The 27,612-nt window shown below is 35.4% G+C and overlaps 1 protein-coding gene across 4 annotated transcripts in view; it reads right to left on the reverse strand.

Moving 5' to 3' along the window:
• LOC143232478 (muscleblind-like protein 1) overlaps positions 1-27,612 on the reverse strand; it is a 167,844-nt gene that overhangs the window by 108,020 nt on the left and 32,212 nt on the right. For 2 of the 4 annotated variants that reach the window (XM_076468009.1, XM_076468006.1), the window contains one exon: positions 26,784-26,895. The gene's annotated coding sequence lies outside the window, so the exon portion shown is untranslated. Of the gene's footprint in view, positions 1-24,825; positions 24,968-26,783; positions 26,896-27,612 lie in introns of those variants that run through there. The other 2 variants (XM_076468008.1, XM_076468005.1) reach the window with 2 other exon arrangements.

Consider the following 27,612-nt stretch of genomic DNA (forward strand, 5'->3'; position numbering starts at 1 on the left):
TTAACACGTTCTATTATTGCCTTTTTTCTGCTCAATTACACCGGTCCTCTTCTTGATGGAGGTGGATATTACACAAAAAAATGTAGCTGTTTGGTTCACTGTTTATTTAAGGTACAGAGCACCTTCTTATTATGATTTATTGTTACTTTACCGAACACCATCTTATGGTGATTTATCTTTAATTTACCAATGACCATGTTTTGTATAATGCCGCCAGCGGCACAGTGATATGTTTACGGATTCACACCGCTAGAAACCAGTGGGTAGAGCACAGATAGCCCATTGTGTAGTTTTGTGCATAATTCCAAACAAACTTAATGTACAATAAGTATTTACTTTACTGAATACAATCTTATCGAGATTTTTTTTTTATTTTAACGAACATCTTATTGTGATTTTTTTACTTTATCAAACACCTTATTGTACAGATAAGCAGCTGAAACAGGTAGAACGCTTATCTCTTGCATAGTAACTTCCAGTAACTGCCAACCTAGATAAAATTCTTTCCAACATGTTAAAAATGTACAGTTGTGCTACTTTAATAATATTTGTCAACTAAACCACGTGAAACAACCACTGGACTCCACGTTAGAGAAATGCTTAATTATTATCACGACCAATGATCCCTGTATATTCACCTTCCTTCAAGTTTCAAACTCTGTACTTTTGGTCTGTTGCTGTAAACTGTTGTTTGTTGCTTACAGGGGTATCTTCACATCATCTTCTTGAAGACAGGGATTATCTCAGACAACACTGGTTTTACGAACTGTGTAATGACGTACAAGAAATGCTACAATAACTCTCTCACTTGCGTCTCGTCACGATAACCTGACGAGTCCATGTTCCACAAAACCTTACGAGTATATTTTCATTATATTTTTTCCCCTCAAATCTTTCTCATTGAATGATACAAAGAACACAATTTTAGTCAAAATTTATTCTTTTAGATTATTTGAAACTGAATGACTTGATTCTTCGTCAAATAACTGTTCAATGATTGGTGTGTTATTTCAATGTTTTTAGTAAAAACAGCATTCCAGGATTTAAAAACAACAGGCACACAAACACACAAATATTAAAACAAGTAACTGATGAATGAATATATTCACCACTTGAATATGAATTTCTGTATAGAGAGAAATTTCCATATTTTTGTAGATAGCTTTAAACCAATCAGTTTTCTTTCTGGAATATTCTAACCCATCCTCTTATCATAAGAAAGACCGCCCACTTTTTAAACCTTACTTAAAAAACGTTTCCTGCCCATCCCAAAATCATGGCTAATAACAGATCCTATTCCTTATACTTAAAGCACCTAAACTTTGAAAGAAACGCTAAGAATTCACAAATTTGAAATTTACAACGTAGAAATAGCTGTGAGTTGAAATAATTCTGCAAATATTTAAGTTACATACATACTAGACTTAAAATGGTGAGTTCATAACAATTCTTGAAACCTCACTTTAAAAACAAAGAGTTATACCTAAACAGAAATATGAAACCAAAAAGCAGGCATAAGGTTTCTCTATACTGTGGTTTATTGAAGCCAAGTAACTTTTTAAAATGATCACAAACATTTCAGACTTTCGATTCTACAGGTAATAATATAACAATAAAAAGGAAAACGACCTAAGAAACTACAACAAAATTTACTACAACTTAAATCCCATAATAAATTATTTTAGCTGAGAAATACCGAGAAAGTTACTTTTGTAAACTTAGTCCAGTTAAACTACAACAATTGGGAATTAATAATGAGTTCTTCCACAAAATGATACAAACCATTAAAAAATAACTATTAAATAATTACATATTTTCCACAAAAATACGTTCCAGTAATTTTCTAATTCAAATCTCTCTGTCTTAAGGTTTTTCTTAGGAAATACATAGTTGAGTTACACAACTGTACGCCATGCTCTGAGCCAGTTCAACACGATAACTAAAGATATCTTAGGTTTCCCGTGCAAGAACCTTGACAATGTTAATAAGTCAGAACACACTTCTGTGGAATGAATCACGCACTAGACACATAACATTTCACTCACTGGCCACTGACAAATTCGAATCAGTCACAGACGCGATAAAGAGACAGTTTGATGTCAAAACTAACGAATTTGGAATACAGAATCAGAAACCCGAAATAAAGGTTACCAAGCTCAATAAAGCTTATTATCACCACAAAAGATCCAATATATATGCAAAAACGGCTCGTTTGGGTTGAGAAAATATTTTACACATAAGAGCGAACAACGTTTCGACCTTATTCGGTCATCGTCAGGTTCACAAAGAAAGAGGTAACTGACCGGAAGCTGACCACATGTTTGAAAGGGGTTGTGTAACTGAGTGTCGGAATGTAGAGGGCGGTGTTAGATGTTTGAATATATAATTTTATTTATTTTATTATATTAATATAGGTATAAAGGCGTTCCTTTATATTGGTTTATTTTGGGTTTAAGTTGTTGTATAAGTAAGGCTTCTTTAATTTTGCGTTTGTTTATGTTTGTTTCTTTATTTAGTATTTGAGTGTTTTCTATGGTTATGTTGTGTTTATTTGACTTGCAGTGTTCGAAAACGTGTGAAGGTGACTTTTTATGTTCTTTAAATCTGGTTTCCATTTTTCTACTTGTTTCTCCAATATAGAAGTCGTGGCACTTATCACATTGTATTTTATAAATAATGTTTGTGTGGTGTTTGTCAATGTAGTTTTTACATAGTATTGACCTCAGTTTTGTGCCTGGTTTTTGAATAAATTTGGTATTAACTGGAATGTCATATTTTGTTACTAGTTTTTGCCAAATGTTGGTTATTTGTCTGCTGATGTCAGGAATATATGGTATATAGCAGTGTATGGTTTCGTGATTTTTTGATTCGTGAGATATATTTACTTTTGTTGGTTGATTTTGCTTTCTGTCTAGGTGTGTGCGTATAATGTTTTCTACGGTTTGATACTGAAGCAGATATAAATTATTCGGGAAATTACTCTAATAAGCAAAAAAAAAAAAAAGTTTCAGGCACAAACGATATTTTCAGGGATTTTTCTGTTATTCCAGAAGGTTTGTTTGTTTTTTGTTTTTTAAATTTTCGCGCAAAGCTACACGAGATCTATCTGCGCCAGCCGTCCCTAATTTAGCAGTGTAAGACTAGAGGGAAGGCAGCTAGTCATCACCATCCATCGCCAACTCTTGGGCTACTCTTTTACCAACGAATAATGGGATTGACCGTAAATTTATAACGCCCACACGGCTGAAAGAGCGAGCATGTTTGGTGTGACGGGGATTCGAACCCGCGACTCTCGGATTACGAGTCGAGTGCCTTAACCACCTGACCGTATTCCAGAAGGTCGCAGTCGTCCGCCAAATACAAACATACAACAATGTCACCAGATTCTTTTACGAAACAAGCTAAAAAACTTTAAAATGTAAGACTGTAAAACAGGTTTAAAGGATGTTTCAGAAGTAGATAATATCGATCCCACGTAAACATTATTTGACTGATTTTGTAATTACACCGGATGTTCGGAAAATATTTACAAAACTGTTTACCCGTGTTTTATATACAAAATATTCGAGCGTCTGTTACAATAGCTTACAATATTTCCATTAGACCAAGAAACATATCTCACAGCACACAGAAAGCATTACGACAGGGCCCAAAATTAGTTTCAATACATTCAAAAATATTTCCTTAGTTAACATAATTTCCGGACAATATACATGTTATAACTCTGGCCAAAATATCTGATCACAAGGGTGTGTGTGTTTTTTTTATCGGAGAGCCACATCAGGCTATCTGGTGAGTCTATCGAGGGAAATCGAACCCCTGATTTTAGCGTTGTAACTTCGTAGACTTATCGCTGTGCCAGCGGGGGACCCGATCAGAAGAAAGCAGCAAAACACACGTGCGATTTGCTTCTAGAATTAAGAGTTTTTGTTTAACATACTTTGTAATTAGTTGTAAAACTGTTAGACCTACAAAGTGAGATTGATTGAGTTAGTGCATTACTGGTTACCCACGACGTTTTGGTTGGCGAGTTACTGACAGAGTATGTTAAAAGTTTCAATAAATGGAAGCAAACTTTATATGATAACTTTGTTGGATTTAGGAACATTTATTTAAGTGACTCCATACTTTATTTATTTCGTTTATTTAATAAATAAATCAAATTTTAACTGTGAATCATTTAAACAAAACTGTGACTTAATCACCGAGGTGCAGTAAATTTGCCTTACTGTGAAGTCTACAAATTAAACTAAACGGTGTCTTACTCGTGATGTTACGTATAGTAGTAAATATGCCTCAATGAGAATACTACATGTTAAACTAAAGGATATCTTACTCACCATATAACGTATTGAAGTAAACATGCCTTATGGAGAAGGCTGTGCATGTGTCAACAAAATAATTGCATGTTAAAACAACTCTGCAATGATTTCAGTTACATAATACTAGGCCTATGCAGCAAGTTTATCGTAAATAATAAATAGAATAACTTTAAATAAGTGTATTTCTGATCCACTAAGTTCTGTGTAATAAACATTCACTTTCAGCATATATACAAACATATATTAGGTTAGTAATGTTTCTCACCTAATGCCATTTATTTATTTATTTATTTAATGCCTTTATTCGGTGACGCCCTCTTACACTGACTTAAAAGTACATCTCTATTTCGCGCAGAAGCGTAGTACCGAACTGATCATCGCATGTTTTCAGGCATGGTTGCTATAGTTTATTGGATGTTTTAACTCTCATATCAACCACTCAGAAACCAGTAGGCATTTCTATTCTATAAAAATGTTCCTTGGTTATTTGTCCGAGCAGGGACAAGTCGAGTTATTTATAGCACCAACTTATAAAGTTACTGAAATACAAATTATTTGATGTTATAACAGTAGTTATAGTGCAGAGTTCAAAGTAATCAAGGAGTAATTGAAGTTATTATATCTCTGCTACGAAAATGTACAATCACACTCTTATTAGATGGCGTCAGTGTCAGCTCTAAGTTAAAGTTTAATTTAAACAAATGGTATATCAGTGGTAATGTGACCTGTAACTTTAGTGGTGTATAAAAAGGAAGGAAATGCAAGCGCTCTCAGAGATACATACTGATCGTGAGACACATTAGTGCTCCAACAAAGACACTCGGGCATCTTCATAATTAGAGAACAATATATCAGCTAAAAGCCAGTAAAACACAGAAAACCGCCACAATTTTGAAAATGTGTGGTTAAGAGGATGAGGATTCGTTTTCAGTAACAATATATTTGGATGGGGATTTCAACACAGCAAACCTTTGTTGACAACCTTATTTGGAGATATAGGTTCGAAGCAACTGACGGGCAAGTTTCTCAACTGAATTAAGAGTTCAGAGCAATGACTGGAGGACAAAGTTCACATACTGTCAGAAACAGGCTTCTTGCAACTGATTTTTATACTAAATGACCAACAGTGTATATTTCGTCTAAACCATAGCCATAAAATAACCTGTTTTCAGTTGTATTAAGAACATGTAGATGAGTCAAATGGCATATGTACGAATACTTTGTTCACACACGAATCACGCTTCATACAGCAACCACATATACAAGGTACGTTTGGAGAGTAGCGTGGACCAGATTCGTGCCCAATTTCAGGGAGGCAAGACACAGTAAAAAATTGGATACACAGAAATAAATATTAACTATAATCAATTTGTGGTAGATGTTTTGGTTCGAAACCAAGGGAGCTCAGAAACTTATGATTTCATTTCACTCCGATCTTCATTAAATTTTAGTTTTGATCCTTTGTGGATGTTTTCTGGTATAAGTAACATTATGATTTGTTTACTGTTAACACGTTGGCTGCCGTGTTACCCACCAGTGGTTCACAACCAACTTTTAGTTACGGACCGCGTGACACACCTGTGGATCACAGACAAGTATGTTTCAAAGCCAAATTTCTCTTGTGACATATGAGTTTGAGACATTGTGACAGCTTCTCGGAACTTGTTGAACGTTTAATTTTATTTATACGTAATAAATTATCTAGCTGTCAACATGATAATGATCTTTACTGAACTTTAACCTTCATCACTTTTACCAGTTACTATATAGCACTGTGAATGTACAATAAAGGAGCGCAATCCTACAGTTATTACTCCAGCTGCGTTCCTTCGCATTTAGGCTATTCCGTACTTCAGTTCAAGATTTTTGTTTGTAAACATTCTGAAATTCTAATCATTAATTTCTCACTTATGGCCGCCTTTAAACAATACTTCTGCGACTTAAACACTTTGATCGAAGAAAAATACGCGATAACAGCTCGAATCTTCGTAAAGTAACAAAAACAGTACATACAGTCAACAGAACTTTTCAATCACTATTAATGTTGTCACATGGGGGTCCAATTTGTCAGAACGTAAAAAGAAAAAACGAAAAGGACAACGCGCGCACCCTCCACTTCGCTCAACTGGTTAATAGTAACTTCCTGGAAGAATAGAATTACAAGATAATGAATTAGCCAGGGCGCTCACTGAATTCAAGTCCAACTGAACATGTGCAGAGAGTTCTGGGAAAATGTAACACAGCACGTTAGTCCCCTCCAAGAAGTACTGGTGAAGTGGATGCAGCCCTGACGGATAAGTATGACATATTACACATAATTCATTAATTCGCTCATTTCAAGCATGTCAGATCGACGTGAGATTTGCAATAGTGTCAAATTCCTTTTCAGCAAACGTTTTCTGTTGATTTATTGGGCTCTAAAGTCTTTATTTCTAAATCAGTATTAGCGAACATGAAGTCCAAAAGTCCGTATTTACATATAAGGTTGCATAAGTGGTCGTCACCTGACCCTCGTTTTGTATAAAAACGATTGTTTGTTTGTTTGTTTTTGTTCTTTTTTAATTTCGCGCAATGCTACTCGAGGGCTATCTGCGCTAGCCGTCCCTAATTTAGCAGTGTAAGACAAGAGGGAAGGCAGCTAGTCATCACCACCCACCGCCAACTCTTGGGCTACTCTTTTACCAACGAACAGTGGGATTGACCGTCACATTATAACACCCCCATGGTTGAAAGGGCGAGCATGTTTGGTGTGACGGGGATTCGAACTCGCGACCCTCAGATTACGAGTCGGGCGCCCTAATCATTTGGCCAGCTGGGCCAGGTATAAAAATGAAATCAGTATTATTACTGAACAGTAGTAGTCCTGTTTTGACACAAGAAGTTTGTTTACCCCTTTATTGTTTTGGATAGTGTGGTTATCTTTCATGAAAATACTTTTGTATTGCTTGTTGATAACACAATTGTTCACATATGAGTGAAGTGAAAAACGAATTAATTCTGATATTCATCAATTTATCTGACTTGATAAGATTACTGATGTTAATTGCACTTCACACAAATCGTACACTTCCCGCGCTGCCCTTATGTCCTCAGTTTGATGTCTATAATAACGCAATACTGCCTGAAACTACAAAAGTTTCGTCAAAGAGATGGAGTGATTAGTTGTAGACCACACATTCGTTGTAGGCAGAAGTGTGGTAAAAAAAAAAAAAACGCGTTTAGATAGACCATATACGCAATCGTCAATTGAAGCTTTACCGGGACAGACGTATCATCAAATAGGAATGATGTGATTCCAGTTTCTCCGCCCATTTTTCCCTTGAAAACAGTAGCTAATGTCATGGTGTGGCTGAAAGCTTGCGAATTTCCAGCTTGCATAACTTCAGTCTTTATTATTCCAGATCCTTATTATCTTGTTAACGGTACCAAAAGTTATGTCCAACTTTATTGCAATGGCTTTTTCGGGTCAGTAAGGGCGTTGCCCTCGGTTTCGCTTGGTGTGAGTTTTCAGAGTCTGTTGCTGCTACGTGAGTTTTTCTGCTTCCAGGAAAACAATAAAAGCTTGAGTTTTCGAAATGTTATTTATTTTGGCTGCACATGTTATTTGAAAATTTTACTACGTTAATAAATTTTAAATGTTTCTCTTCGGAAAACACTTTCTTTTGTCCCTCTAGCCAAGAAATATATCTTTATGGCAATAAACTGTGAAATGGTCGAGAACTTGCCATGAAACAAATGTACTTGTAACTAAAATGTTGTCCGTGTTGTCACGGTTTGCACCTGCGACAATTCGCCATTACATCACAGTAATCATATATAATTCGCCCAGATAAAGTTCGATTAACGATCTATATACATTCATTTGAAGGCTTATTATGCTAAAGTTACATGTTAAAAAACAGATGATTCACCTGATATCATGATTTTGATTACGTGCTAACGTGTCTTATTTTCACTGAGACAAAGTAAAAAGAATCGCGCATGTATTCCATCTGTTTCTGAAATCAAGTTGAAAAATTTGCAAATATAATCCCGAACAATGTCTAATAGACTGTACACCTATTCAACAGTTAGGTTAGCATTAAAGAAAACTGTACGTTGTCTCCAAAGAGTAAAATAACAACAACATACAGTAAATATGTTGCATATTGCAAAAACGAACTCAATTCCATGTTAAACATTTAAACATTATATCATGATGTTGAGCTTCAAGTGAATTCTAATAGATACTCACTTCTATTAGAAGTTTAAGCTTCACGAAATGTGGTTCGCAACCACATGCATTCGACAAGAAATCTTAGCCTAGCATGGCCAGGTGGTTAAGGCACTCGACTCGTAATCCGAGGGTCGTGGGTTCAAATCCCCGTCGCACCAAACATGCTCGCTCTTTCAGCCGTTGGGACTTTATAATGTTACAGTCAATCCCACTATTTGTTGGTAAAAGAGTAGCCCAAGAGTTGGCGGTGGGTGGTGGTGACTAGTTGCCTTTCTTCTGGTCTTACACTGCAAAATTAGGGATTGCTAGCGCAGATAGTCCTTGTATAGCTTTGCGCGAAATTCAAAAACAAAGAAACAAGAAATTATAACGAGTAGACTGTATAACTGTGTGTATATATATTCCATGACAAAAATAATAAATTAATAAATCACAATAATCCATTCAACATATTTTTGTTAATGTTAATATTAGTAAACCTGTCATCTCAAAACATTTCAAAACTAAAAAACACAAAAAAAACATTTGATTTAAAGTTAATGCGCTAATCAAAATAAATACCGATAACCAACCAATTATTTTCATCCATACCATAAAGCTCCTGCAATAAGAATAACTACCCGAATGATTTATTTGATGATCTATGTAGCTCTATATACCTTAATACCCTCTAACAGTTATATTTGCGACAACATATAACTACTATGCCACATATATACCCGAATTCACTCTAACAGTTCTATTTGCGACAACATAATACTACTATGCCAGATATATACCCCAATAACCTCCAACAGTTCCATATACGACGACATAATAATACTATGACAGCCTCCGTGACTGACACTTGTTCTAGCTACATAAAAACTGCTTTACATAACAAACTGTAAAACTGTCACAAAATTTAGAGTTCGTGTATAGGTACTACCTCAAACCAGCTGGTGCAATATAAGCATTCAACGTAACCTGCAACGTTGTCAGTGTCACGTGATTTTGTCTGGCGCCGTTAGTTCTAAGTGCGGGAAGAAGTATTCTAAACAAGTTAAACAGATACGGTTACCAAACTACAAGATACCAGGAACTTAGGCTTTAATTCAAGTAGCGTTTTACTTAAAATATATGTTCTATTCCATTGCATTAGACTGTTAGATTTCTTAAATAACATTAACAACGCCGATCGTGCACATGGGGCTAAAACATAGCAGAGCTCGGACATTCAGCGTTTCTCTCATAGACCGCCCGCAAATACACGAACAATGTGCTTAAGTCAGGTCCTATACAGCAAGTTGTTGGACTGTAACGTGTTTCTCTAAATATGCCTTAAATCTCAAGGATAGGGTAACTCTTTATATAAATATATGCTGAATTATACACATTGATATTACTGGTAATTATACATGTATATATATATATGTGTGTGTGTGTGTGTGTGTTGTTGTTGTTTGTTTTTTTTTGAATTTCGCACAAAGCTACACGAGAGCTATCTGCTCTAGCTGTCCCTAATTTAGCAGTGTAAGACTAGAGGGAAGGCAGCTAGTCATCACCACCCACCGCCAACTCATGGACTACTCTTTTACCATTATAACGCTCCAATAGCTGAAAGGGCGAGCATGTTTGGCGCGACGGGGAGATTTAAAAATAAAGCACCACAATGTCATGTCAATATTAAAAGTTAAAATGTAATGCAACACCATTTCACACCTTAAATGAACTTTAAATTAATCTTCGAACTACAAAGTGGAAATTGTAGAATAGTCTTGGTGACAAAAATACCTGCGAAAATTAGATCTACATTCCATGATGACGATACACCACTTTCTAGACTTTACATCTAATTTTGTCTCCCAGTGGGAAAGCGGTATCTCTGCGGACTTACACCGCTAGAATCCGGGTTTCGATACCCGTGGTGGGCAGAGCACAGTTAGCCCATTTTGTAGTTTTGTGCTTAATTCAAAACAACACGAACATTTATTTTTAAACCTCATACGTGGAAAATTAAATCGGAATTTCTATTTAAGTAAGATTAGACATAAATAATAAGCAAGGCTAGTGTTTTTCTGAAATAAATGTAGAATTGTTTCATGTTTTCAAAACTTCAAATTTGGTAAATGCCTGGTATAAGCCTACATTATACTATAAACACTGACATACAGAATATTTATTGCTAAATGTATTTTGTTCTATGTGGTTTCTCGTTTTGCCATGCAAGAATACGAGTCACGGTTAGCCATAGTTTTTTCTCTCATCGTGTCCCTTCTTTCTACATTCCATTTTCATTCTTCCAGGATTTCTATTTTGAAAAATGACGCGGTTCTTTAATGCAGTATTTCTTAACAGAGTCTAAAGCCTTAGTGCAGTCAAAACACAATAAATTCCCTCCATCCAAACGGAGCACATCTTTCTTCAATTATGTAACACGATATTTAGGCTGGTCTCTTCAGGGAAATCCAGAACTTGACAACTTTCAAGGATGCATAATGATACAGACACACAAGGAAGAAAGAAAAAAAAAAGTCTTGCTTTAGCCCTAAACATATCTTAGTGTCATAGCGATTTATGCTTTTTGATCATGTTGCTTCGCTGTATTATTTTCAACTGAACCTTAAAAATGTATAATGTCTATCTTAACAAACATGATTAAATTCAAACATAAGTACATCATTTAAGAAATATTTTAAAATCATTTTGGCCAAAACCGCGGTACATCCAGAAATTTTCGGTAAAGGATGGCTTTAAAATAATGTTAATATTATGATCTACCTTTCGTAATATCACAATTCTAATTAACTCAAAAACCAAGACAGGAGCAATTTATTAAACAATTGAAGAGAGAGTGGACCTAATACGATGATGTCTGTTTTGGTTGTGGTTAATACAAAGCTACACAGTGGGCTATCTTTGGTATTAAAACCTGATATTAGCCTGCAGAATTACGGCTGAATCACTGAGGGGTCAAAGTGATATCAATCGTCTCCATTTTTTAAAAATAAAAACCAGGCACCGTATGGTCTATCATGTGATTTGAAATGCTTTATTTGTTTGTGTTAGAGCACAATCACATACTGTGTCCAGTGTAGGGAACTGAACCCCTAAATTTAGAGTTGTAAGTAAAATTGCTGCTGGTCTAACATAGGAATACTTGTAACGTAAATAACTGGTTATGATCATTTGGTAAAGGAGTTTTATATATATTTGCAACTAATGGAATCCCACTTCCAAATGAGAGCCAGATGTGTCCTAGTCGTCAGCGTACAAAGCCACACGAATCAAGCTTTATGGTTCGAGCCCATGATATGCCGCTGAAGATAATTTGTACACTTCAGTGTGGATATTTCTATCTTTGACAGTAAATCTCACTATTTGCTTAAGGGCAACAGCAAAACGTGTAGCAGTTTCTACTGGCTCTGGTTGCCTTTTCTCTGATCAGCACATCTGAATTTTAGAGCTCTTTGACCTGGTCTTTTAATTCATGTCTCGCAAAAGATTAGAAAACGAAATACCAGGCAACCACGACTGGTAGTGGTGGCCTGGTGGCAAACTTGCATCTCCACAAGAATAAGCTAATCGCCGATCTCGTTTCAAAATTGAACTCTTGATGTAATCAAGATTATTACAAAGCGGTGGAATGAGAAGTTTGCATATAAGTTGCTCATTTGATTAAACTCATGAACTTAGAAATGAATTAGACATTTAATCTGTTATTTCCGATGTTATTACAGCAGAAGTTCATTCAGTCCATCTCCTGTTTAATAAAGGCATTGATCACCACACTTAATTACGGCCACAAAGATGAGATCCATCTAATATGTGTATGACTGTGTGTAGAATTAATATTACTCATTTCCACAGGATTGTAGAAGTCTGTATGTCCATCATCTCCCTTTATGTAAAGCCCTCCAGTGGTACAGCGGCAGTTATGCAAGATTACAACGCTAAAGGATAGGTTTCGATACCCGAGGTAAACAAAGCACATATAGTCCACTGTGCAACTTTTCTGAAAAACTGACATATATTAATCCTTGTTCTCTTTAAGTTTGTATACCTCTTTCTCATCCGGCAGCTGTGTAAAGTGCAACACTAATTTTGAAAATAATAGTTTCACATGTCATTACTCCTCAAGTTATTAGTACTGGTGCACATCTACACACAACTGCTCTATATTTTGTAGTGAGTAGAATGCACCTCATTGCTCATCTAGCATACAAACCACCTGACAAAGTCTATCTCTAATCACCTCTGCAGTGGCAATGACATCAAGTTGCCACCGAGAATATCTGATTCTATCTCAGAGGAAATATTCTACGACAAACCAGGGTCATAAGAAAGTGAATCTTAAATTTATATTTGTTATGTTTATCCATTTGTTAAAGACAATTTGAAAAACCTTCATGTAATTGGCTGGCTACCATTTGTTCGATGTTACTTTACGTCAGTAAGATATCCAACTTCATTCTCTGAAGACAAACTATAGTTAAAAAACTTGGAGCACTTTTAAACTTGATGATTCATTTTTGCATGGTAAATGAGACAAGTCCGTGCAAGAACACTATATACAACCATAGACGTAACTTACAGAGGGAACATCCCCCATCCTTTTTTTGAAGTGGGACAAGTCTACTTCTCTTACCTTTTCAAAGACGGGGATGTTTTATTTTATTGCTTACTATTTTCCCCTCAGTTATTCTTAAATAAACCTAGTTGTCGTGAGAAACAAAGTCTGCACTTGGGACCATGCTAAAACTCACGTAATATTGCATCTGCCTCTGTTTCGGTGCAGTTTGCTTGAAGTGCTTGAAACTGCAATATTAGTGTAAAATAACGAATTAAGAGCACTTTTTGAAACGTATTAGAAGATTCACTTCAGGAGACAAATTTTAATTTTTAAAACATAAATGTTTCTATTCTTTTTTTTTTTTAGTACAACAGTGCCATCTAGCCTTAGTTTTGGTTTCTCGTTCTTTTTTTGTCATAAATTTGTTGCAGCAATTCAGTGTGGTCAAAGATTGCTCATACTCAGGAAGCTAATACACTTTTTTGATCATTTAGGCATAAAGGAATAAAATCGTAAAAAAGTATAAAGGTATAAATTTAGGAAGTTATTGTCGAAAACATATTGTTCAATTTATTGTACAAAGGTAGGTTTTACATGTGTGACTATTATGGATGTAATTAAATGAACTTATTATTTTCTCTTGAAATTTGGAAAGTCTTACACCATAAATTATTTATAGGTAATCTCAACAAAGTAGAACGAATACTTAAGCACAATAATAGGATGATTTGAAATTTATATGCAAATAGGGATTCATAAAAGTTAAGAAATTATGGAACTGGTGAAACTGTTTAACATTAAGACTAAACATCTAAGAATCTCTTACACTCACAAATGTAGTAATTTTTTATAATATTAATATAAGAGTTAGTAAATTAACAGCCGATGTTTGTTTTAGATTTTGGTGAGTTAGAACAAATTTAGCTAAATGTTATTCTTCATCTCTCAAAAGAGCCCTTTGTTTATTTTTCGTTTCTATACAAAAAATGTAAATTCACGTGGTAACGTGTTTTTAAATTCTTTTTCTAGTTGCATATATAATTATTCTCGTTTATATCAAAGTTTTAAGTACGTGTATGGAATTGGATTCTTTTGCAGTAGATGTCTGTGACTTATTGGTGATAAATGTCAACAATAAACGGACAGCACGTAATCCACTTGTTTTAAAATAATATATATTGAAAGCAAAGTAAACATACGTACGAAAATTCTTTACACTGTGGATATCACAGCTGTGTCTAAAACTCTAGTAATTCTCTGTTCTTGTCAAAAGTCCACTCAAGCTTATTCAATTAGTTTAGTATCCAACTGGACAAGACAAATTATTTTCTTTATCTTCCTTTCTCTTAATAAAAATTAGTGAATAATTCACTTACATTACCCCATGGATGACGACAATTGTATCTTGAACCTTAAATAACCCTTTATAGTGGCACAGCAGTATGTCTACGGACTCACGCTGTTAGAAATAGGGTTCCGATACCCGTAGTGGGCAGAGCACAGATAACCTGTAGCTTTGTGCTTAATTCCAAACAAACTATACCAAAAATCTTATATAATTGTCTATTTTTCGTCAAAGTTCACACAAGCGGGTTAAATTACTTTAAAACACCCTTTGAAAATACAAATTATTCTACTTAACTCTGTTGAAGTGTAAAATTCACTTTAAAAAGGTTTGTATTTTAAAGTTCACGAGGAAGAAGAGGGAAATCTAAGCCAGCCTCTGAAGTTGAAGTCAAAGGATTATCCCAAACGTTGTATGTGGCTGATAGATAATCAGGATTATACTTGCTCTAAAGTTCCAAATGTGATCCTGAGTTTAATAGGAAATTCCATTGTGAGAAACATTGAAAAGCAAATCAATTCTCTGCCATTTGGATCAATGATGAAACATAAGCTATATCTGGCATTAAACTAAAGTCAATATGCATCCATTGCATGGATTAGTATATTATACCACGTGAAATGTAGATTTCTAAGAAATGTCTTAATCAAAAGGAGAAAGAATATCCAAAGTTATCAATGATGTCTTGCTGCACGTCAAATTACTCCTTTCTGGTCTTTATGAGCAAACATACGATTGTGCTGCAAATATGTCAGGCCAGTACTTTAGTGCGCAGGCTTTTCTTAAAAAGCTAGTAACTGCTCGTTTCTATGTCATTATTGTTCAAATCTCATTATTAAGGCAGCTTGTGATTCTGTGAATATGGATTCTTTATGGTGGGTTCAGCAGTTGGGGTGCTTGTTTGGACAATCTTGGAAATTCAAGAAAAAGTTATGACAATAGCAAAGTCTTAGAGTACATTTTACACGACATTGAAACCGATGTGTCCTACAAGATGAACTGTTCTTACTCCTATTCGATCACTACGAACCAGTTTAGAAGAAATGGCTTGATGTAGTTCATCAGTTTCAGCGGTTAAAGCAAATTAATTTCTGGTAATATTTCAAAAGGGGAAACAGACCTCGGACTAATCCTAACCACTGAAGTGATGGAGGAATTGAAATGCCTGAACATCTATTTACAAAAAAAAAGGACATAAAACTTTGCTGGAATGCTTGCTGCAGTGGAGTGTGTCAAAATCTCTCTTCAAGAAAAAAGAAAAATTAAAGCTTTCGTAGGGCATGTGATCAAGCAACAGGATTATCAACTATTCCAGCATTGAAGCAATAAAAATCTTGAAAGACACGATGCCTTAGGTGTATAGTCTTTTTGATCAGTTTGAGACCATTGTACGATAACTGTTAGTTATCGCTGTTTCCTCTGCTGAAGCTGAGAAGAGTTTCAGTGCTCTTAAAAGGCTAAAGATCTGGCTTTGTAATTCTATGAACAGAGTCTCCTGTACAATGTAGCTACTTACCACTTTCACCAATAACAACTTAATCATTGGAAAGGAAAACACTGCCAGATATTTATTGCTGCAAGTGACCAGCGCAGAAGTACTTTAGAAGTTTTTGTTTAGAAACACAAGAGAGTTCTTGTTATCTACTAGTTAATAAGGACAATTTGAAAGTTAACTATACAACAAGTTCAGGTACGTCGAAAGAGAGGTTGTTTTGTTTTTTTTCAAAATTGCTTGTGTGTGTGCTTTTCTTATAGCAAAGCCACATTGGGCTATCCGCTGAGTCCACCTAGGGAACTCGATCCCGTGATTTTAGCATTGTAAATCCGTAGACTTACCGTTGTACAAGTGAGGGACCAGAATTGCTTTGTAATGTGTTTTCTCCTAAAGACGAGTACATTTATGCTTCTAAATGGTTATTTTGTGACTACGATGTCCCCCTACTTTTGAAACAGAGTTTTAACCCCTGTATACACCAAAGACAGAGTGACCAATCCCTTGTATTTCAGACACAATACTAATAGTTAGATGTTTAATTTGCATAACAATGAACTGAAGAGGTGATTGACATTATCTTTCAACAGCGGTATTTCCTTGTCAAATACTACAGTATTACAAATGCCGAATATCCTTTGATTATTTTGTAGTATATAATTCATTATCTATAGCAATTTGAAGAAAATAATTACCCCTCATGGAACAAAACAGATTAAATATTACACACTATACACTGTGTGGTATATAAATGCAGTACGAGTACTTGGAACAGTTTTTATGACGAAATGCGTAACATAAGGCGAAATAATTGGCAATCATAAACAAAAGATCACTGATAATACATTCGCTGGTTTCTGGAAGTAACACTTGGAACGCCACTATAACAAAAGTACGATGTTTTCGTTATACACACATGTATATTTGTCCACCGCGGGGAATCGAACCCGAAATTATAGCGTTGTGAGCCCGTAGACTCACATATTTATGAAATCAAAATGAAAGCTTAAGTAAAGTAAATTTGCCTATTTTGTTTTTGAGTTAGCAGGATATATGGCGAGTAATTATGATTTTTGTATTCTGGTAACAGAAATTATATAATTGGTTCATCAGTATAAGTCTTAGACAAAGTAAAATAAATCTGAGTTTATAATTTCATCATGAACTATATATAAAAATATAGATCCAGTAATACAGTTCACACCACAACTCCTAATTATAAATGAACTATAATTTCATTTCATATGTGAGGTATCCAGGTGTACTTCTCGCTCCTTTTTATACCTCACATACGTAAATGCCTTTTTCTCTGTGATTGTTTGTTTGTTTGTTTTGAATTTCGCGCAAAGCTACTCAATGGCTATCTGCGCTAGCCGTCCCTAATTTAGCAGTGTAAGACTAGAGGGAAGGCAACTAGTCATCACCACCCACCGCCAACTTCTGGGCTACTCTTTTTACCAACGAATAGTGTGGTTGACCGTCACATTATAACGCCCCACGGCTGAAAGGGCAAGCATGTTTGGTGCGACCGGGATTCGAACCCGCGACCCTCATATTACGAGTTAAACGCCTTTTCTCTGTGATACATGCGCTTAAGCCAGAAAAAAAAATTCTACTTCATACGTAGTTCGCGTCTTATAAAAACAGATTATTTTCTTCTGTTTACAAATGATTTTACTGAATAGGCCGGCACGGCCAGGTAGATAAGGCGTTCGACTCGTAATCTGAGAGTCACTTTTAGCCGTAGGAGTGTTATAGTGTGATGGTCAATCCCACTATTCGTTGGTAAAGGAGTAGCCTAAGAGTTGGCTGTGGGTAGTGATGACTAGCTTCCCTCCCTCTAGTCTTACACTGCTAAATTAGGCACGGCTATCTCAGACAGCCCTCGTGTAACTTTGCGCGAAATTCAAAAACAAATTTACAAAAAATAATTATTTTAGTACTTAACATTACCACGTGACGTTTTCATACACTTATTTTACATTTTTTTCTATGACACAAAGAGACCACAAGAAAACATCTATATTCCGTATTAAGGAGTTCTTATATGTTTCCAAGTTACGTAATCAACTCACTATGCTAGCCACATTCACCAGATGCTTAAAAAATAGCTAAACGTCTTTCGGAACACCCATTTCAAGTTTTTGTCAGCCAAATAAGGATTCTATCTAAAATCTTTCACAACTCCTATTTAAGGCTTTTTCAGTTAAATATGGACTCAGCTAAAAGTCTTTCACGACATCTATGTAATGACTGGTAAGTTAAAGAAGGTCTTAGTTCGAAATACACTTTAAGTCATATTTAATTAAGTTATGAACAGCTAAATATAGATCATTTCGAAATAATTTATAACTACTATTTAACTTTACGCTAGTTAACTGGACATTGACACAACCTGAAATCTTTCAGACACACACACAAATTTTCAAACGGAAAAGAAAGACTGGAGACATACACTTCGAAAGGTTCGTTCAGTTTGTTTAGAATTTCGCGCAAAGCTACACGAGGGGTATTTGCGCTAGCTATACCTAATTTAGTAGTGTAAGACTAGAGGGAAGGCAGCTAGTCATGACCACCCACCGCCAACTCTTGGGCTATTCTTTTACCAACGAATAGTGGGATTGACCGTCACACTATAACGACCCCACGGCTGAAAGGGCGAGCATGTTTGGCGTGACGGAGATTCGAACCCGCGATCCTCTGATTACAAGTCGAATGCCTTAACTACCTGGCCATGCTGGGCCCACTTCGAAAGGAAGAGAAGGGTTAAGTTTAGGTTAAGCAATAACAGTTTTCGACTGGAGACACCTGGACTATCACTCTTTAAATATGCTTACACACATGAAAGGTTTGTTTTACATCCAACTTTCTCTAAATTCACAAGTCTTTCAAAAGTGGTTCTCACGTCTGTAAAAACGCGAGTCAAAAATATGCAGTATAATAACTAATCATGTAGTTTCCATATTAATGGCGTAACATATTTTAAAACAGCTACGTAAGTAGATTGCATAGCACAGTGCATTGTCTATCTAGGGCTTTATTTTTGTTATTAGTTTTTAATCAATTTTACCACAGCAACAGCATAATCCAGAATTTTAAATGAAACACACACACACACACACACACAAAGGTTAGGTTGGATAGCCGAACTCTTGGTGTCGCCCAGCATGATAAGGTTATCATTGGTTAAGCTACGGAAACCAATCCTAACATTTCCAGGGAGGCACGTGCACAAGTTCGTTACAAACGCACAAGAACCGTCTGCTTCTGTCTCGCCTGGTAAATCGTAAGACAGATTTTTCTAAACCGGATGAACTGATATTATTATTGACAGAGCTTCATATTAAAAATTCATTCTGCATGAACTAAAGAGTATATGAACAAAAAGTGCCCGTTATTTGGGCTTGTTGTATTCAACCTAAACATCTTTATTACATTCAATTTTTTCTTCAAACTAGGGAAAAAACTAACTGGTGATCTACAATGTGATGAGAGTGTACGGTTAAATAACTGTACTATATCCGTACATACCAGTTGCTTAACGTGATGTTAGCTAGGTGTCTAACCCTAAGGGAAGCTGATGCACAGTTTACGTTGAGAAACACTACCTCGTAACATCTGCTCCAGCCCTTTGTCACTTCGTGTGTTAATTCTGAACTAGATGTTAGGTCGTCGCTCTAGCCTGTTCGTTACACCATGTGGATACACTAAACTTACTTTCGTTGTATGTACTATCGCTGTTTGTTTTGTTCTACGGTCTTCAACAATGATTTTGAAACGTTTTTGTTCGCAAACCACCAGAATACGTTTTTAACATCGGCTGATTACAGTAGGATCTATACACTATTGCTTCCTTTCCGACCTTTCCACGAACCACTTAAAAGGAGCCCACAAACCGCAAATACAGAACCGCTGGTCTATGAGAAAGAGATCCGTTATATTTCATAGTAACTATCGTCTTCCTGTTCAACTTGTTCGGTTTGAGCATAACAACGTCTTCCTTCTGTTAATCCAACTGTATGTTACGTATTTCAGCGAGTAATTGTTGTTTAAGAATCATAACATTGGTAAATTAATATGTAAACTTATACACTAAATTTTCTTTACGTTAAAAACAATTTTACTTGTGACCTTTCACAGGAGTCTTTCCCCACCTTTTACCGGAGTCTTCCCCGATTAAAGCTCGCAAGTAAAAATATTTTAACATGGAAAAAGCTCCGTGTATAATTCCACGTACCAGCCAGTCAGTTATCTCGTGCACTGTTCCGAAACTAAAACCATATATTTTTAATTATTTTTATTTTTTATTGTTGTTACATGTTTAGTTTGTCTTACAGCAACTCGCTCCTTTAAAAATTAACTTCTCCGAGTCTCATTACAAACGACACACGTGTATCATAAAGGTGTCAGAAATTTCCAATGGGAAGTGTGGGTCCGGGATCCAAATGTGGTTACTCGATGACAGCACATGTGAATACAAATGCTCTCCTCCATGTTTGCTGCTACATTTGTGAGAATAGGGCCTCTTTGCTATCACATGACATGTGTCCCAAAGTAGTAGTTTTTTTTTTCCTTACTGGTATTGAGAGGGTTAATCCTGCCCTCTGCAGTATATTAATACCGTTCTTTGCACATAAGAAGCTCGCGGGATTAACGTGACCATTGTTAACAGCAGACCTAATTTCATATAAACTGTGAAATCATCAACCAATATTTCAATTACTTCATCATTAAATGTCAACTTCTGTATATCTTAAAAAATACGCTCCTATAACTGCGCAACTAGGAAGCTTTTATTGAGAAACTGTCTTGCAGAAAATAAAATTGTGTGGAGAATTATCATAGAAGTTGTGATACTTTTATATCATTTAGAAACTTTCTGAAACTATCAAACAGAAAGAGCTAAAACAATTTTTCATTTAACTGTGAGGTTAAAAAAAAACATGCAAAAGACAGGGTGTTACTAGGTAGGTACTGGACATGGGGACCATGCCCCGAATCCCCACTTGGTTTCTTGAAAAATCAGAAAAGAAAACCATGATCGATATCAAACGGAAACAACAAAAAACCCTGCACCTATCGGTCCGAGACCCGAATCTTTTTAAGAACCGAGCGTCACCTCTGGCAAGAGACAAATGAAGTCAAGCTTTGGAATACTAGTTAGTCATCATTATTTTTACAATTGTATTTATGCACATTGTTCATGTCGAGTTGTGAAAGTTTCATGCCAGCCTGTTTAAGTGAACCTATCCCAGGGCTAACAACTATACATATACAAGCCCAATTCAAACAAAGTAATACTATCTTAATTTTCTGTTAAACTGTATTTTAAACAAACATCACCCTTTTTCCATATGATATATATTGCATAGGGCTATTAAGGTAAAAGCCTGAGAAAAATAAAATCCACAGAGTGAAGTGTGTTTTTTTCATAATAAAACCCCGTTAAAACTTATTTTTAACTCTAAATTCGAGAGTCGATTGTATAGAAATGACCATGTCCTTATGGCACAAAATTCATCAAATGGTCAAAACCAATAAAGACATATTTTAATTCTAGCGATTATTTAGATTCAAAGACTTAAAAAAAATACAACATTTGTGCTCCTCGGTTCACCTCTTGTCAGAGAAATCTTCATTTCAAAATTAGTTCTTCCTTCCGCTTGTATCAAAATGGTGGTGCTAGTCCGTAACCTTTTGCAAAGTAATTTATATACAAGAATACTTGCTTTCAGTGCTAAACCAGTCTCTCTCTCTCTCTGTTTTTATATATATAAGTATTACGAGAATGCACAAAAGTGATGTTTACGCTAAATTCAGTTGTAAGTGTATGGGTTGAAAGCTGTGGACAGAACCATGATATTGCTTCTTATGAGGCTAATGCGATCAGAAACAGAGATTATCATAAAACATTACAACCTAATTAAGATAGGGCAAGAAAACTGTGAAGCAGCAAGGAAAGTAAAAATTAGATACTTTTGTCTACTGTAACCATTTTCATTGTCTTAGAGCATTCGACGATTGACAGACTTAGATATGAATGATCGGACCTCAACCAACAAAAGTCATAAGAAATAGATGAAGAACATTTAATGGTGTTTCTACTAAGTGCATTGTACGTCCGAGATGTCATGAAGATGTCGACATCCACTCTTACAGATTAAGAATAAACACTTACAGCTGGTAACGAATGACCCAGAGGAAAAAAGGACTTTCTTTGGGAATTGTTTACGTAAACATCAAAACAACATTTCATCAAGCCAAATATCGAACATTAAACTTACGCACAATTTACATACGGAAACTGGTATGAATAATTTTCTCTTGATCAAAGTTGATGTTAAACCATTGGAATTTCTGTAAAATCAGTGTTAGGGTTAAAAGTAAATGAATTCGCCCTTCGCATAACTGAGGATTATGTCAACAGTGTTATAACTGATGAATATTATCTCAACAGTGCTATAGCTGATGAATATTATGTCAACAGTGCTATAGCTGATGATGATTATGTCAACAATTATAGCTGATGAAGATTATGTCAACAGTTATAGCTGATGAAGATTACGTCAATAGATTTAATGATTCTTAGAGTTTTATAGCCGATGTTATTAGATAGAAATACGTATTAACATAATTATGACTTACACTTCACACATACATACACACACGATATTTAAAATCACACAAATTATTGTTTTGGCATTGGTTTACTTTATCACAGTTGACGGTTTAATAAAGTGCAATTAGTTTCAAACATTCGTGCACATATAGCTATTTGAGCCACCCGTTCCTGGTTTATAAACCGATAGAACAGGCATACTAGAGGGAAGGATACTTTTAAACAGCACAACCACAGTTACCTGTTGTGCAAATAGTGGAATCTGTCATTACTTTTATAACGCATCCACCGCTCAACCTGTGCGGAGCGAATATTTTGGAAAATCAAAGCCTTACTACACTAGACCACGCTGGACCCACTTAACACAGTACTCTGAGGTTTAGAGATGTACATTAAATAAACTATCAGAAGAAAACAGAGACAAATATAAAGTAAACGTGTGGATTAGAAGAATGGAGTAAAAGAAACACATTGAATCACGCTGAGAATGAATTTGATCAATTATTTTATGTAACACTACAATAACTTATCTCCCAAGATGAATGATACAGTTGTTTGGTTTGTTTTGAATTTCGAACAAAGCTACACGAAGGCTATCTGCGCTAGCCGTCCCTAATTTAGTAGCGTAAGACTAGAGGGAAGGCAGCTAGCCATCACCACTCACCGCCAACTCTTGGGCTACTCTTTTACAAACGAACAGTGGAATTGACCGTAACTTTATAACGCCCCCCATGGCTGAAAGGGCGAGCATGTTTGGGGTGACGGGTATTCAAACTCGCGACCCTCCAATTACGAGTCGAGTGCCTTAATCACCTGGCCCTACCGGGCCGATAAGGTAGTAAGACACCTCTGAATTAACATTAGCAAAAAAATAACAAATAAATAAACTAGTATGGATGTTGCTAGCAGCCAGCCAGTAATCCCTAAAATAAACTTGGATATAAATTGTCATGCTTTTCTGAATGCAACCGATATTTCTCCTGAAATGAGTTATATATGTAATCACGTGAAAAACATAGCTTGACAATTCTACTAAGTAATTCTCCAAGAGATTCCTTTTCCTGGTAAAACAAAGTACAGCGAATGATAAGTACATCTTTAATAATAATCATATTATAATAAAGTAACCAAGGATAAATTTCCTCAAGTTAAATTTGATTGGAATCTTAGTTGTTATTGATATGTATATATATAGAGAAAAGCGCCTTTAAAAATACCAGTCGTTGATACTTTAACACATGGAAATAATACTCATCGATTATATTTTTATGGGGAAGCATGTTAACTCCTCAGTGGCATAATAGTATGTCTGCGTACTTACAACGCTAAAACAGAATTTTGATACCCGTGGCAGGCAGAGCAAAGATAGTCCATTTTGTAGGTTTGCTTAACCTGAAATAAATAAATAAAACTGTTTCTTGTTAATTAAGCACAATGCTGCACAACTGACTATTCGTGTTTTTCCAATTACGGGTATCGAAACACAGTCTTTATCGTTATAAACCTTCTGACTTTAACCTCAGTTCCTGGGAAGAAGTGGGAAACATGGAAATTATGTTTTGGAATAATGCTGTAGCTTACATAGCTAATCAAATATAGCAAACTGTTTTGGTGACGACCTGTATAAAGGTGAATTCTCATTAAAATTAAAAGGAGTAAAGTCGACACTGCAACATCCATATATTTATTTTAATAAATAAGGAAAAACATCCAAACCAAGAAATGTCATCACTTGAAAACCAGCACTCGTGGTGTTCAGAATGAAACAATATCATTCTCCGAACAGAAACATCTTTATGTGTTAGGAGTTGGTCCTAGAATTACAACTTATAAGCCCTGCCACGTAGGTCAAACTATTACAGTACCACTAAAAACCTGATTTTCTAACAAGGTCACCAGCATATTGGTTCTGGTTCTGGAAGTTTCCTTCCTCTAAAATGTTAAAACGTCTTTCTTTACCTCTTTTAAATATGTTGACTTGAAATAAATACAGTAAACATTAAATAAAGAACAATACTCAAATTTCAGGGAGTCGAAATAAACTGCCCAGTTTATTAATTCCTTTTAACTTGAATTTGGGTGTTATATAAACTAGTTGTATCCACGCGGCAAATGGTGCACGCTCTGACCGCCACGCTGCAGCACTTTCATCGCCCTCATCTATCCGGATTAGCATCAGTTCCAACTGTTACCAACAGTCACTGCTCCAAACTGTCTTATCAGAAAATACAATGCTAGTCAAGCATCACAAACCGGCATACTGACTAATGACCACCTACCTTGATTGCAAAAGCAGGTATCCCAGAAGTTCAGCGGATAGCAATAGGACGAGCACGAAGCGAGCGTTCAGCCATTACTTGCTGCGGCTCTCGGGTGGCACAACCACGTTTGCTCTGCTCAGGACTTTATTTACGTAATCAAGCTCAAATCAATTGCGCATGTACGTAAAATAATCCACTAGGGGCCCTGGAAGTTAGGGTCACATTGTTAAGTAGTATGACTGCACGTGGAGGGGCTCATGAGATTTAATTAACATGTATGAAACAATATCAAAATTCAAGAAACTTTCTAAAATTTCTTTACGTATATCAAATATATTCATAAGTAATCATCTTCCAAGTTAGCGTATACTCCTTGAGAGTGTACAACAAAATTACTACTTCCAAACAACAAAACATCAGCAAACACATTTTTATTTGGGCAAGGTTGGCCATTTTTAATAGAAATAAGGGTTTATTATAATACAAGTAAATGAAAAAAAGGGTTAGCTACTGAACTTGAAAAAAAAAGAAAAAAGAACCAAACGAGATGAGGATGGAAGAGGACATCACTTTACCGGCTAATAATCACATAGCAGACTAAACTATGTTGACTAATAATCACATAGTCCAAGTGTGTTAAGGCATTCGACTCGTAATCCGAGGGTCGCGGGTTCAAATCCCGGTCGCACTAAACATGCTCGCCCTTTCAGCCGTGGGGGCGTTATAATATGACGGTCAATCCCACTATTCGTTGGTAAAAGAGTAGCCCAAGAGTTGGTGGTGGGTGGTGATTACTAGCTGCCTTCCCTCTAGTCTTACACTGCTAAATTAGGGACGGCTAGCACAGATAGCCCTCGAGTAGATTTGTGCGAAATTGAAAACAAACAAACAATAATCACATAGCAGACTAAACTATGTTGACTAATAATTACATAGCAGACTAAACTATGTTGACTAATAATTACATAGCAGACTAAACTATGTTGACTAATAATTACATAGCAGACTAAACTATGTTGACTAATAATCACATAGCAGACTAAACTATGTTGACTAATAATCACATAGCAGACTAAACTATGTTGAGTAATAATCACATAACAGACTAAACTATATTGAGTAATAATCACATAGCAGACGAAACTATGTTGACTAATAATCACATAGCAGACTAAACTATGTTGACTAATAATTACATAGCAGACTAAATTATGATGACTAATAATCACATAGCAGACTAAACTATGTTGACTAATAATCACATAGCAGACTAAACTATGTTGACTAATAATCACATAGCAGACTAAACTATGTTGAATAATAATCACATAGCAGACTAAACTATGTTGAGTAATAATCACATAGCAGACTAAACTATGTTGACTAATAATCACATAGCAGACTAAACTATGTTGACTAATAATTACATAGCAGACTAAACTATGTTGACTAATAATCACATAGCAGACTAAACTATGTTGACTAATAATCACATAGCAGACTAAACTATGTTGACTAATAATCACATAGCAGACTAAACTATGTTGACTAATAATCACATAGCAGACTAAACTATGTTGAATAATAATCACATAGCAGACTAAACTATGTTGACTAATAATCACATAGCAGACTAAACTATGTTGACTAATAATCACATAGCAGACTAAACTATGTTGACTAATAATCACACAGCAGACTAAACTATGTTGACTAATAATCACACAGCAGACTAAAGTATGTTAACTAATAATCACATAGCAGACTAAACTATGTTGAATAATAATCACATAGCAGACAAAATATGTTGAATAAGTTCCCTGCATTATTTATTAGCTTCTTCACTTTGTCTATCGAAAGTTTGGTGTTTTAATAGAATCTGAGTTTTCATCATTATACCTTTAATTTAGTTAACTTCAAAATACTACATTTATGACTATTCTATAATAGAGTAAAATTTGACCATTGGAAATTACCGTTCTATTTGTTTTGCCAGTGAGGAAGCCATTGATATGGTGATTTTGTTCTTCATGTGAAGTCGAAACAGTTTAATCTGATATGTGATCGGAATCCAGGATAACAAGACACCTATAAAAAAGTTACAAAGCAGGAGGTATAGACACTACTTGTTTATTATAACATAAAACAATAGTTACAACAGATAGGTTCCATATATAACATTATATAAACATAAGCATATAAAAACTTGTATATATATAACTAGGTCTAATACTTTCCCAGTTTAAATTACTTTATTACATGATAGCATATAAAACTATTGGCTATCCCTGGATCCAGCGGGGATTCCATTTAGCTGGTCATAACTGTCGTCATTAAAGAGGAAATAGTTTATTTTAATTACTATCATAAACGCAAATGGTTAGGAAACAGACCACGTGAATTCAAACCTGTACTTTACTCCATGAAATGACTTATATCAGAGGCAAAGTCAAGGGGCCCCTCCTCGTGAAAAATCTAGGCATAATGATTACATATTATTTTTCAGTTTTTAAATACAATAATCACATTTTATACTATTTAATGAAAAAATAAATACTGTTACATTTGATTTGTCTTACTGACCATTTTATTAAAAATTCAGGTCAATTTCAGCTTTTTAATTCAGTGCCCTCAATTAAAAGCTTCTGCCCTTCCCGCCTTCCGGTATGGAAAACCTGGATAGGCCTAATATATTACTAGTTTATTTTACTCCATAAAAGTGTTAGAACAACAGCATATTTTGTCATTCTTTTCATTTTATAGGACTAATTCTTCCATGCCATTTCAGAATGTAAATTTTAACGC

Source organism: Tachypleus tridentatus, chromosome 11 (genome assembly GCF_004210375.1).
Source record: "Tachypleus tridentatus isolate NWPU-2018 chromosome 11, ASM421037v1, whole genome shotgun sequence".
Lineage (NCBI taxonomy): Eukaryota > Metazoa > Arthropoda > Merostomata > Xiphosura > Limulidae > Tachypleus > Tachypleus tridentatus.